General features: G+C 40.7%; 1 protein-coding gene across 2 annotated transcripts in view; it reads left to right on the plus strand.

Moving 5' to 3' along the window:
• The window catches only part of CHRM2 (cholinergic receptor muscarinic 2), a 72,857-nt gene that overhangs the window by 41,747 nt on the left and 16,623 nt on the right, over positions 1 to 14,487 (plus strand). The window contains exon 1 of one of the 2 annotated variants that reach the window (XM_085049503.1): positions 12,069 to 12,731. The exons of the other annotated variant lie outside the window; for it this stretch is intronic. The gene's annotated coding sequence lies outside the window, so the exon portion shown is untranslated. Of the gene's footprint in view, positions 1 to 12,068; positions 12,732 to 14,487 lie in introns of those variants that run through there. 2 annotated transcript variants of the gene reach the window in all.

A 14,487-nucleotide genomic window follows, 5' to 3' on the forward strand; every position in this document is an offset into this window, starting at 1 on the left:
ATTATATTACATATGGAGGTGATAAATGTTATTGTCAGTCTTAGGTGCATCCATGTAAAAACATCAGTTTGAAATCAAAGTAACCTTCCTAGGGAAAGAAAAAAAACAAATTAAGGACCCCTTTTTAATGAGAAACATAAAACTGAAGAGGGAGGAAGTGAATTAAATGGAGTTAAGTGCCTCATCAACAGTGGTTTCAGCCCTCTTGTCTTTTGTTTCTATCAGCTTGTTTTGAGGAAAGAAATAAACAGAAATGTGAAGGTCTAAAGCCACTGAGGGAACAAATCATTCAGTGTGGGAAGGAACTGAGGAGGCTAGAAAGGTTTTTTGGGCAAAGAAAAGAGTTATATCAATCATGACAGGGTTATAAAATTTAAATTGATCGCACTGAGAAAGCTAAATAGAGCTAAATAGAGATGTCTGTTTACCTTGAGTGGAATAGCACAGGATGCATTAATAGTCATCAAATGTACAACTGGGGAAAAGAAATAGTTTCATGCAACATTTAATTGAATTGTTGTTTCTCACTGCAGGGAAATTTTACTGATACTAAAAGCTTGGCAAGGTAAAAAAAGAAAAAGTTAGTGTTTGTATGAATTACATGTTGGATAGATGCCTGTGTTCTGGAAATTGATATGGAAAATTAGTTACTGCTGATGAGGTAAATGGATGAAAAGCTGGGGTTTGATCCCATTACCTCTATAGGGTGAGCAGAGCTTTTAGGATTTAGGGAAGAATTTAGGATTTAGGGAAGAATTTCAATTCCCTGCCCTGTTATGACTTAACCACTGCTATGACTGTCAAGGGTACTTGGTTATTGACTTGGAATGGGAGCAGAATAAACCAAATTCCAGACACTTCCTGGAAATCCCTTCTTTAGTCCTTGCTCTGAGACATTCAGTGGCAATCAAAGCAACACAAAAACTTTTGGCCATTTCCCACATGCACCAGAGGCCAGGTGAATACATCTTATCTTTATTTCCTGCAGTAAAATCTGTCTCAGCAGGATGGGGACTCTGTAGTCTGTGATGCTGTGATAACTCTGGCAAGAAAGAAAATAGAATTATTTCTATGGTTGATTCTCTCACTTATTTCCTGCCATGACATATTGTTAGGAGATAAGCTGCCAGTGGCATAACAGCAGCCAGACATAAAAGCAATACTGCATTTGCACTGGAGACAAAATGATTTGACAACTTTTATAAAGTGCTGTTTTATACAACATAAAAATAATAATGCCCACACAAGCAGAAGATGAGCAGCGTAATGAGCAACAACCCTGTTTTGCAATATGCTGTGTTTTATCTTGCACAGTTTCATGGGGCCTCAATCCCAAAATTGTTCAAACATAGTGGAAAAAATTCCCTCTGGCTTTAGAAAACTTGGATCCAACTCCGGGAAAAAAAAATATTATTTATGACATAACTTTTTAATTTGATCAGAAAGCCAGTTTTCTGTGTTCCTTATCAACCTCAGATGCCATTCATTTACACTTCTAGATACTTATACTTTATCCACACAGTTTGGGAAGCTAGAGAGAAATGCCTGGAGAACTTCTACCAGAGGGAAGGTTTTCTGCAGTGAGTTAACCCTGCTGATATGAGTCCAGTGTGGTATTATCCACATTAAATTTGCACCAAACAAAGTGAAGAAAACATTCAATTTGTCCCATCCTCTTTTCCACACTTAGTGTTTTTCAGGAAGCTTCTTCTTTTCCAAGCCTGGCCTCAGGCAAGAGATTTCTCTCCTAGGTTCTGTAGTATTCTGATACTTTTCGTTCTCATACTTGTTCTTATCTTGCCTCTCTTTCTTCTTTCCTTCTGGAAAGAAAGTCTCTGAACCCAAGTGCAATTAATAGCAAATAAATTTAGTGCTGGGCAAATTCTCCAAATGAAACTGGTGAAAGAAGAGCACTCTTATCTCCCGTGATATACTTCTGACAGAGCATAATTAAAATATTTTCATGCTGGCTTGCCTGCTCTGCCTGCCCCTCGTGAAGGATGAAGTCTATTATTTGTCTACACGTTGTGCGAGGCAGGGTTAAAGCACTGGAGTGTTCAATAGCAGCAAATGAGCTGGAACTCCATAAAAACATCAATTATTATGCAGTTAAAGACATCTCAGTAGTGGCTCAGGAAGATGGAGTTTTGTCTCCGTTCCTCTGGGGATGGAGGGTGAGGATGGTTGTCTGCAGAGAATGTGAAACAAAAATGGAAGCTGCAGGACTGTGCAGAAAAGGAGGGATTTTCTCAGTTATTTATTAGGATATTCTGGAAGAAAATGGAACCTGAGTCAGTGCAGAAAAAGATGTCCTACTTATATCTTGAAAAAGATGGGCTCCTCTGCCTGTCACTCCATTTTGACACAATGCAATGTGTCCTGAGGTCATCTAACCTGTGAGGCTTTTGGTGAAGCAACCAAAAATATGTAATTAATTTGAATGTGTTAGTGTCTGGCTGAAAACCTATTGAATAGAAAACAGATCCCTGCTCAAAGCCACATTTTCAATTTTATTTTTATTTTCTTTTTAGTGGAAGGGCTCTTCTAGCTTCAATGCAGCTGTGACATTTTAGAGCCAAAGAGGATCTGTAACATCAAGCAGGCACCATTCCCAAAGTCTTTCCCCTAAGTAAAAACAAAAAAAAAAAAGTTTGAACTAAAGCAAATAATATATTTGCATTATGTAGAGATTGCATAAAAGCCTCAATGTAATTATGACGTACAAAAAACACTCCTGGTGACCTTAAATTGCACAACAAAATAACAGAGGACATCTAAAAATTAATCCTAACTCATTAAATGCATTGCTCACTTAATGAATGATTCATGATTCGCATTGCTCAAGTTGCCAAACACTACCTCAAATTATAGATTGGGCACATCCTTCCCCCAGTATGAATAGCTGCAATTATATCAGTGTAAGTACCTTCAGATACAAATCCAATACATTATCTCCTCCAAGCCTTCCTGCCTCATCCTCAGAGCACGGCTAAGCTCATCTTCCTGCAGCACAGAAGAGCACAGAGAGGAAATACTATTATTTTTAAAAAAAAAACACCATACTTGGTGAATCTAAAGGCCTAACAAATGTTGAAGGATGTGCATGGTCAGGGCTGATCTCAGTGCTATCCAAAAAACAGCCATGAGAACACAGGATTTGCCCAGTGAGTTTTAAATCCTCCCTCTGGTTGTGTCCACTTGGTGCAGCTCTTGAAGCTCCTAAACAATTAGCAGGATGAATAGCTCTTAGTAGGGGGAAAAAAAAAAAAAAATGTCTGTGTAAATTGTACTGCTTAGTATTGCTTAGAAATTAGGACTTAGAAAGTCGTGGAAATGTAGCCACAGGTGAGAAGAAACCAGCATGGCATCTCCCTCTGCATGTGGAATTGCAGATTATGATTCATATGATGAATTTATAGCCTTGCAGATGATGGTTTGCATTATGAACACTTTAAATGTGTTTTTTGTGAGCCCACACAGCCACTCCTGTGTAAATGAAGGTGAAACTGAGCTCTGCAGCCACGTGTGCAGCACGTGAAAATGCAATTCCTTGTACCAAATCCCCATCTGTGGGCTTTCAGATTTCTCTGAATTCCCCGTGTTGGAGAGGAATGGGGGAAATAAGCACTGAGTTCAATCTCTGCCTGACACAGAGAGCATTCCATGGGATCACTACACCCTCTCCTCTTTCTCTTTGAGCTCACCAGTGGCACTCTCTGATGTCTCAGCAGGTCAGCTAAATTAACCCTGGTAGAGGCAGAAGAGGTAAAAGACCTTTCAATCTGAAATTTTCAGAGAGAAGAATCTTAACCCAGTGAAGCCATTAGACAGCTTGGAACCAGTTGCCTGCAGTTCTTTGTGGTAAATACTGGAATGGATCTTTTCTTTCTCTAGTAGTTAAATCGTTTATTTATTTAATTACCTGGTTTTTGGGCAATAGGGAGCACTTAGGCTAACTTTTGAGGTAATAAAAACCATAATTGAACCAGGATATGAAACGAGGGATGTAAATTGGTTTTGGATCTTTTATAGCAGGGAATTCTTTATGACTCAACAGAAAAACAAGGAGCAGGAAATCCATTTCTACAGTAAAGCACAAAAAGTCTCTCCCTGCTGTAGTGACAGGATTAGAAAATGTAAATATTGTGGAGTTGTCAAAGCATCTGCTTTAGGATTTCAGATTAACCAGAAGGTTTGACTTGGGTTTCAAAAATGTGTTGACCAGAAAGGTTCACTGAACTTTCTAGAGCTGGAAATTACTTACTTCCATTAAGTGCAAAAAAATCAAGGCAGTCTTTCTTCACGTTGGACTATTGCAGAGGGCAAAGTCACTTTGCTGCTTATTGAGTTGATCCTGCACTGCCATCCCTGTGCTCACTGACCTTTTGTCTCAGCTTTACTCAGGGTGAGAACTGAGCTGCTTTCTTAGAAATTACCACTGTAATCTTCTACAACAGCATGCTGGAATCTTTCTCTTTTCTTTTTTCCACTTCACCTCACAAAACAGCTTTTTCCTTCCCCAGCAACTACACTAGAGGAGTAGCAGCAAATTTACACTGTTCAGTTTATTTGTGGGCAAACTTTATTTTCCTGTGCCTTGTCTCAGTTACACACTGCTTAGATTGTACCACATTTTTTACTTTTCACCCTGAATCCCTCTAATATTGCCCTGGCATCTCAAATAAATGATGCACAGCTGTCTGACATGCCCAAGGAATGCATTTGGGAACTGTCCAGTTGCAATCATCCATTCCAATGCAACAACACAAAAAGCCAGGAAGAAAAAATGATGGGGGAACCCTTATATTTTTATAAGGCATTTATTTGCCATGAGCAATCCACAGCTGGATCCCTGCAGCCCCAAGAGAGCCTGAGTGTGGGCAGGTTGGACTTGTCACCCAGCTCGAGATGAATGGGCAGCATTAGGGGAAGACACTTGCAGCAGAATAATAATAATAATAATAATAATAATAATAATAATAATAATGATGATGATAAGCAGCTCATGAGGGAGGCTGACTGGAAAACTTTTTCTCCACTCATTGCAAGGTGTTGATAACCTACTTGTTTGTCATTTCCTCCAGGTGAGGTTGCACAATAATTCGTGCAGGAGAGATGAGATATTGAAATATTCCCTAAGAATAAACCGGATAAGAGACTAAGTGGCACAGAAAGGTTAACTGGTTCATTCTTTTGCTTGATGGGGGTTCATGCTCCACTCTGCTCCAGCTGAGATGCTCGGGTTGGGAGCCTGAGAAAGAGCAGAGAGATTTCAGGAGCCTAAGAGAGCAGAGAGAAAGATTTCAGGAGCCTGAGAAAGCAGAGAGAAAGATTTCAGGAGCCTCATTCAGAAGTCTGAAAAGCCAAATGACTGTGAAAGAACCTCCCCATCTTCACTCACTGAAGAGCTGAAGGTTATTCTGCTAGCTTAGGTACCACTGGTGAACATCAGCTGCTGTAGGTAGGAAATCTCTGTCCTTCAGTCTCCCTTTGCTCTGTAGAAATTACCCATTAAATCTGTAACCACCAGGACTGAGCTGCACCCTGGCACATGACAGGGCTCCCAATACCTCCATGGTTTTTATTCCTATCCAGTGGTGTCAACAGTAACTGAAATATTCTTTGCAGAAAGCTACTCCTGTTTCTATTGAATATTATCAGATATTATTTATATATCAGATATATATATCAGATATACTACTCTGGGCGCCCATGCTTTGATTTCTTTCACAAGACATAAAATAGTTACCCTAATGTATAATTTCTTGCAAGGTATAGGATTATTGTGGCTTTCTTTAAGGCCACGAGTTTCTCCATTTAAAATATATTTTAAAATGGCATTTGAACCATCTATGATGTGAAGGAATGAAATCATCTAAGTGTCATAAAGAAGATTTTTTTTTTCTGGATCCAGACAGCCTTTAGAAAGTTTGCAGGAGTGTTTTCAGAGGGAACAGCCAAATGTAGGGGACTTGATTGGAATCTAAAGGTTAACTCTCTGACAAGACCTTTCTTAAACACCCTCTAAGCCCCTCAGCCCTTACAGGTCTCAGAACTGACACTTTTATTTCCTGAATGTCTACAACACTGCAGATAAAAATTAACAGGAAAAGCAAATATCAGGCAGAATGTTTTTCAGAAGTTTGTTCCAGCAAGAAAGATATGTTCTCCCAGTAGAAAAAAAAAAAAAAGAGCATAAAAAAATAAAAAAGCCACTTTGAAAGCAACCCTGCAGAGTCGTCAAAACTTAAATAACTTATCTTTGTTAATCTCCTGGGAGCACAGCAAACGACAGAACAGAGAGACAGTGCACAGCTTAGTGGATACAAATGATGGAAAACACTGTGCTGTGCATCAGACCATCTTTGGGGAAGGAAATGTGTTTGGAATATTTTCAGCACTTTCGTTTCAAATGGCACCAGAGAACCAGTTTGGGGAAAAGATGAATTAATGAGTCAGAATGTATAGATATTCCTGAGAGATTTTCTGTAGCTGGAATCACTGAAAGAAGTTTTGAAGCAAAGGAGAGGTTGTTGTGATGACACAATCTGTCTGGTATCCGTGAGGCAGTAATATATAAAAATTGGTAATATTCTGTCTTTCCAGAGGAGTTTAATACATAAAGAAGGAGGTGGAGGTGGTGAGTTTCTTGTTTTGTTCTTGCTATTTTGGGTGAAAATTCTGAAAACCTGTCAGGCCCTTGCCAGTTTTTATTATTACAGCTGGAGCTGCAATAATAATAATAATAACTTGCTTATTTATGGTTTCACTGAATGTAGCAATATGAAATAAAGATTCTTACCTTCAGCACATAAAGATGAAAGAGAGAGGGAATTATAAGCATGAGTCACTTATTATTCAGCAGTCTCATTTGGGCCAGTTCTACCAGGCTTCCACCAGCTTCATGGTATCATTGCAAGGCTTTGATCCAAGTTTTATCTCAGCTTTGCTGATTCATTTAAATGAATCCTCTTATCTTCCCTTTTTCCATTCTTAGACCCTTTCTCCTTTCTCTTTAGGCATGGTTGTAGATCTCCCTTAGCAAAACTGTGTGTGGAAATTCCTCTCATCTGTGCCCCAAAATCCCAGCAAGCACAGACTCTGTAAAAATGGGCTACAAATAACTCAGTGTTTGCCTTTTTCACTGCCTGTAAACAAAGAAAATGAAAAGGTGAACAAACATCTCAGTCATTGCTTTTCTGCCAAAACCTTTGTTCCTTCAGAAGCTCTGGGTTATCATGTGCAATATCATCACCCTTTCCAGTGTAACACCTCTGCCACTACACATCCTTCTACTATTTTTTTTCATACTCAAGTATTTTGTAAAGTATATTCCTGATACTATAATGACAGTCAGAAAAATGAGAATGCTGATCTGTCTGGGTTGTAATTAGAGCTGGACTAATTACAGAGGTAACTGTTTACTGAGCATCAGTGAAGTGACTCCATTCTTTAAATGGAGTGAATCTCTATAGCCTCATCCTCTTCAGTGATGGATGAACACCAGAACCTCCAAGTGAGCAGCTGAAATGATAACCCAGAGAGCCTGGCTGCTTTCCTACAAACTTTTGTGCCTGAACTGGTTGTGGTTGACACTCGTGATGCTTCTGAGCTGAGCCTTTACACTGGAAAATGACTCTCATCTGAATCGTCGCTGCAGACTCCATTCATGGCAGGGCTGCTGTGCTCAGAGAGGAAGCAGCTGCTCCTTCAAGACCCACAGCCTTGGATCAGAGATGGACAGCTGCCATTTTCGCTGGGAAAAGCAATTTGGAGGGGAGGGAAGAGACACATCTCATGTGATGGAGATGGAAAGGCTTGCTGCTGTGTGTTCTCTGGTATTCCCCAGCTCTGCCAAGACCTGCTAAAACAGTATTTCTCTTGCTTGTGCACATGTTTGGGAGACAGTGCAGAGCTGGGATCTGCTCATTTGGTTTGTTACAGCAGGTATGTGAGCTTGTGCTAGGGAAAGAGTAGAAATAAGGGTTAAGGGCACACATGGAGCCTGATTGACTCCTGCTTAAAGGCATTTTGCTTTGGCAGGAGCTGAGGGATTCACCTGAGCAGTCTGTCTTGTGGTGAGATTTCACCAGCAAACAGCTTTGTTCCCACTGTACTGTTCTCCAGGAAAATGTTCAAATTAAGCCAGAACTGTAAGAGTCTGATCTGTGCTCCTTGAGCTGTTCTCTATGGGTCCTTCCATCCCTCCATCCATCCATCCATCCATCCATCCTTCAATCATCCATCCTCCATCCATCCATCCTCCATCCATCCATCTCCATCCAACCCCCATCCATCCATCCATCCTCCATCCATCCATCCATCCATCCATCCATCCATCCATCCTCCATCCATCCATCCATCCATCCATCCATCCTCCATCCTCCATCCATCCATCCTCCATCCATCCATCCTCCATCCATCCATCCATCCATCCACCCACCCATCCATCCATCCATCCCTCCATTCTCCATCCCTCCATCCATCCATCTCCATCCATCTCCATCCATCCATCTCCATCCATCCATCCTCTATCCATCCATCCTCCATCCATCCTTCCATCCATCTCCATCCAACCCCCATCCATCCATCCATCCTCCATCCATCCATCCATCCTTCCATCCATCCTCCATCATCCATCTCCATCCATCCATCCATCCATCCATCCTCCATCATCCATCTCCATCCATCATCCATCCATCCATCCATCCATCCATCCATCCATCCATCCTCCATCATCCATCTCCATCATCCATCCATCCTCCATCCATCCCTCCATCCACCCATCATCCATCCATCCTCCATCCATCTTCAGCTCCTGGGAAGCAGTACACATCCCACCCTGCAGGCAGGTCACTCCCCTTGGACAAACTTTGGGGCAGTTAATTCTGGTGCAGATCTGGTGCTGACTTTGGGTGAGAAGCCAAGGACCTGCATGATGCTGATTCCTTTTTCTCTCCAGGCTGCTTTTCCCAGACTCACAGACTGCTTTGCACACAGCCTCTGGGTTGCTTTCATCACATCTGACTCCACATCAAACAAAAATATTGGTGTTCCTGTTTCCCTGATCCAGAGCACCTGCAAACTTCATGGGATGTGCTAGAATCACATCAGCACAGAACAGTTCATGGGGATGTAGCTTCAGGAGGTCTGCAGTGTCACACTCAAAGCAGGGTCAGTGTTGAGCTCAGAGCAGGTTGCTCAGGGTTTCATCTGCTGTGGCTTGAGAAAATTCCAAGGGTGGAGGCTGCACACAAATCTGTGTCCACTGCTTTGCTGGCCTAATAGTGAAATTTTTTTCCCTTCAGTCTCATGAAAATCTTATATCTGCTTTCTTTCATCCTCCCACTACACACACTATAAAAAGATTGGCTCCATCTTCTCAGAGATTCCCTGCAGCTATTGGCAGGCTGATACCACAGCCAACTCTTCTTCAGGCTAAACTCACTTCCCTCAGCTTTCCCTCCCAGGGCTTCACTCCATCAAACAATTAATCCTTTGTCATTGATCTTGGGCAAATGATCTGCTCTCAAACTGCTTTCTAAGATGCATCAGGCACTGGACAAAAGCTTTTTTTAAAAAAATGAGAAATCTCTGCTATAATACAGATATTTCTTATATGCTGGGCACAGTCCTCCCTGGACACACCTTCTGTTTCATGGCTGATGTGAAATGAGATTTCCCAAGCTGTCTGGTGGATCACAGCCACTGCCACAGTGGTGACACTGAGGAGAATCAGGGCAGAAAGCAGAGTGAGTAGCAGGAGGAAACACCACATTTATCCAGCGGTGATTCTTCTGATTTCCTAGCCCAGGTGCCCTAGGAAATCAAACTGCATCAATTCAGCCACTCTGTGTGGCTTCAGTGACTGAGCTGAAAGAACCAATCTCCCATCCAACAGTTATCTAAGACATTTCCTGTAGTGTGCATTGATTTTCTTTTGGGAGGGAGACATACATGCAGCATTGCTTTTTGCTTTCCTTGGGCACAGAGAGAGCTTTAATTAGTGGCCTTTGTGTTAAGCTGTGAGATGTGGCCTCCCGTGGTATCTTGAGGTAATTCACATTTGTGAGTGTTTTTAAATGTTGGGTCTGAGCCACTCAGAGATTTTACAGCAGGGGGAAAATATTCAGTTGCCTGGAAGCTTTTCCATTACCTTACACCACAGGAGGGGCACAAAGGAGCTACAGAAAAGACTGAACCTTGTGCTAATGTTTCTACTACAGGAAACTTTTTTTTTTAGGAGGTGGGAGGGCAAATGGGGGAGTTCAATTTGTTTTGCTGTTATTTATTTGTTCCCTTGTCTTATTCACTAAGGGACAAGACCTGAGTCAAAATGGTGATGGCTTAGGTCTATTTTATTTTGTTCAGAGAAATACTTGCCTGTGGCAGTTGTATAATTTCCTTCCTCTCCTTTTTTTTGTGCTGTGGTGACCTTGTCTTCATCAGGACTTCCTCCAATCCATCCCATCCCTTGACATCCCAGTAGCTCTTCTCCCTGCAGCTTTTCCCAGAGTTTGAATTTTTAATTTATAAAGGAAAGCTGATAGGCACATCTCCTCCACAGAATAGGTGAATGAAAAAGATGATATTTTATTATTAAAAGATGATATGATATTATTATTATATTATGATATTTTATTTTATTTGATATTTAGTTGTTCTGCTGATTATCATACTCTTCATAGGACTATTACTATGCTCTTTTTTATTATGATTCTGCCAATCTCTGACTGAAAAAAAGTCCTTTATTCAGTTAAGGTTCCATGTTACTTTATGAACTTAGAATAGTCATTTACAGGGAGATCCATTTGGACATAAACAGAATGGGTGAACTGGAAGGCCATTAGGTCCCAAACCTGAACCCAACGTTATACTTTGCAGATTATTTTTTAATTTTTTTTCCAAGATATGTGTGCCAATAACCTGGCAACAGTCACAGCCCCAGATTGTTTTGCATGGCCCTGTGCTAAGGGCAGAAAAACAGAAATATCATCCTTCAGAAGGAGGAAATGCTCGGTTGGGCACTCTGAGTGTTACAAACGGGTGCTGAAGGGAGAGTTTTCTCCTGAGTGATGAACAACAGGGGTGATCCCAGGACAGTTTACAGCAGGGAACAGCAGAACAGGATTCTGGATCTAATAAAACAATGAACTAGGACTACTCCCCAGACACCAATTCTGCTTTCTTCCTATTTCACAGAAAAGTCTTGAGCCTACCAAAAGCAACCCAAGTTTTGCCATTGGCATACACAAGGCTTTTGACCTATTGATCTTTTTTTCAGAGCAATTTACTGTGAGATTTCAGGCTCTGAAATTGGAGTGTGGATGAGTAATGTGGCTTATAGAGTGGAGCTCTGCTCTCAGCACTCTCTGAATTCAGCCTTGCAGGGCCAATGCTGACGTGTGGAATTTCACAACTCAATCCATGAACACTCTCTAATATCCTCCCAGTGATTGGTGTTTTCATGAGCAGCCTGATATTTAATTAATTCCTAAACCTGCATAGAGTGTTTGCAGAGCAGACGAAGTGAATCCAGCACAGGCAAATATTATCTGTGTGGTTTTGTCAGGAATAGATAGCTCTGTTAGCTACAGAGGGAGCTCAGATTAATTCTGGGAATCTCCAACCCAAACAATATAGAGGAAGAGGCATAAAAACACTGTATATTCACTGGGTGTGCACCTCCTGACAGAAACACAGATTATTGTTGATTAGCACATAGAATTTGGATTATAGTGGATTTATTTTCCTTTGTCTAATATTCACAGTTCTGTCCAAACCCCTCGTGTACACGATGACAAGAAAAACAGATAAAGAGAAAAAAATTCAATGCAGATCAACTATAGTCAGAAATATATTAATAAAGATAGAAAAAGGAAATAACAAAACTGCAGTGGAGCATAAATATGTATTCCATACATTCACACATGGAAAGAGAGATTATGCCTTGAAGGCATTATGAGCTTTTGATTTTCTATCTGTTGCAGAACAGACTCATTTTAAGGTAGCAGGAAAAATGATTGCTAGAATAGTGATTAGCTCTAACAAACTGCTGTGTTTGCTGTCACTCCTGGTGATATAACACCTCCTTGAATAAAAACAGGAAGACTAAAGGAAAAGAATAATTTTTTAATCTAAAGTGAAGCACTAAATTCCTTGACGTTCCCCATGACTTATACTACCACCTTTGTCAGTTTGCTTATAAGTCCCAAAACTATTTTATCAACTTTTTTTTCAGAAAGAGAAAACTCTCAAATATCTTTTGTCACTTCCTGCACAGAGCCTTGCAAACCCAAAAACTTCTGTCTCCCTTATCCAAATTCACCACACAAGCTTTATTTTCATACTGATCCTCACAAACCCAGGTGGAATGAACCACTGGCCACAGAAGTACAACCTTCATCATAAGATTCAGAAACTAGGAAACATGATCTTTTCCTTTTTTTCCTGCACTATCTTTATCCTCAGCCAGTTTCCCAGCGCTGAAAGAACAGGAGATACCACAAGTCATGTGCTGCAGGTTGATGACAAATCTGCCAGAATGCCTGAAACACGGATTTCTGCTTGTGTTTGAAGTCCATGTGTATTTACGTGGAACTTTAAGTCATATTGACTCTGCTGAGTGCCAGAAAAATTGCATCAAGTTCTCCCTGCCTGATGTGGAGCACAAACCTCCCTTCACCTGGGAAGATTACAAAGCAGCAAGAAGAGATTCTCCCAGAGAAAATGTAAGAGTTCAGTTCTCTTACTCTCTCTGCCATACCTGTAGTTGAAAATAGATATGAACAGGGTTAATGTGTTCAATTATAAACAGATTGGCAAAAGTAAGAATTTAGTATGAGTTTCATAAATCACAAGGACCAGCAGGAGTAGAAAATAAATTTTTCTTCTTACCAGATATAATTATATTATTTGTGAATTCCATCTTTTGGGTGCTTGATCTTCTTTGCAAAGGTGATGCAATGCAAGTGTGCTTTCATTGAAATGTTTTTAATATATGATGAGGTTAAGGAGAAAGCACATTATCCCTTAAATTGCATGGTCTGAGATCTGCAAACCTTACACAGTTAGGAAGAGAATAAATCCTTCTGTCAGTGGCATGGTGGGCTAATGGATAACATTTGTTTGGGATGACCAGCATCATTAGGAGTGGATGCAAAATTATTAAACATCTCTCTAAATGAGCATTTTTAAATGCTCATTTGCAAAGTAGTAAATGTACAGAAAGAGATAATTAAATTTAAAGGGCATTTTCCAGCCATAACGTTAGAAAGATTAAGAAGTTAAATATTAACCTGACTGTAAATGTCTCTACTATGTTTTTCCACAAATAAGAGTGTCTGCATTTTAATTAGCTGGTGTTGTTCAGTGCTTCAAACTAAATGGGATTGCATTCCATATCACAACAGACCAAGTGCAGATCAACAAACAGATCCAAACTAATTAAAAATGTAAAAAAAAAACCAAAAAACCACCAACAAACAAACCCAAACAAAAAATGCTTTAGAAACTTTATGAAAGACATTCAGGACTTCATATACGTGGAGGACATTGATGTTACAGATATTGTGTTTAAAGCCTTAAAAAGTACTGAATTTAGAACTGAGCCTCATTTGCACTAAGAAAAAAGACAAAATGCCATGTCAGTGATTTGCCTCCAGTCTGAAAGGGCACCAGCAGCCCTCAGAGGTTTTTCTGTTTGCTCTGAGTGGGTCTGCAGCAGAGAGCAGCAGTGTTGCTGCTGAAAACCCCAATATGAAACAGTGAGAGTTCCCATCCTGGCCATGAGTGCAGCTCGACCCAAGGAGCTGCTGAGAGAGGGAAAGGCACTTGCCTGCTCTTTGACAAGCCCACTCTGAGATGAAAGCATCTGGATTGGGATCACACAGATGTTTTCTTCCTTACTGCCAGGTTGTTTTTTTCGTGGTTTTTGTGAAGTAAGAAGGGAAAAATAACCCGCTGAGAAGCAGTTATACCAAAACATCTTAAGCCTGTTATATCATGAACAGAAAAAAGGGGGCAAGCAGACAATCTTTTTCTTTTTCTTTTTTTTTTCCCTCCTTTTTTCCCTCCAAACATTTCCTTTCAGCTGTCCCTTTGAAGTCCCAGGCTGCTGGTGTGAGTGACGGAGAGCAAGGAGCTGTGAAATGCGCCTTTGAGGCACAGAGATCATCCCAAGGCTCTCCCCACTGGGTTCCTGCTATCTGCAGGCAGAGTGGGGCTCCCGAGGCTTTGCTCAGCTCACACTGGGAGCTGCACACAGATACAAACCTCAGCAGGGCAAAATCACCTCCTGTCTCCATCCCACCTTCCCACCTGGCTTGTCTCATCCCACTCTGGGCAATGGCTGTGCTGGTGTGACCAGCTTGGGAGGAGATAATTGAATATACACCTACAGTCTCTGTGTAATTTTTTGTTATATAGACAATATTTCGTTCATTAAATATTAATAGGTATATAATTAATATATAGGTATAAATTGAG

The sequence above is a fragment of the Lichenostomus cassidix genome, chromosome 1Ab (genome assembly GCF_008360975.1).
Source record: "Lichenostomus cassidix isolate B80296 chromosome 1Ab, HeHo_3.0, whole genome shotgun sequence".
Classification (NCBI taxonomy): Eukaryota; Metazoa; Chordata; class Aves; order Passeriformes; family Meliphagidae; genus Lichenostomus; species Lichenostomus cassidix.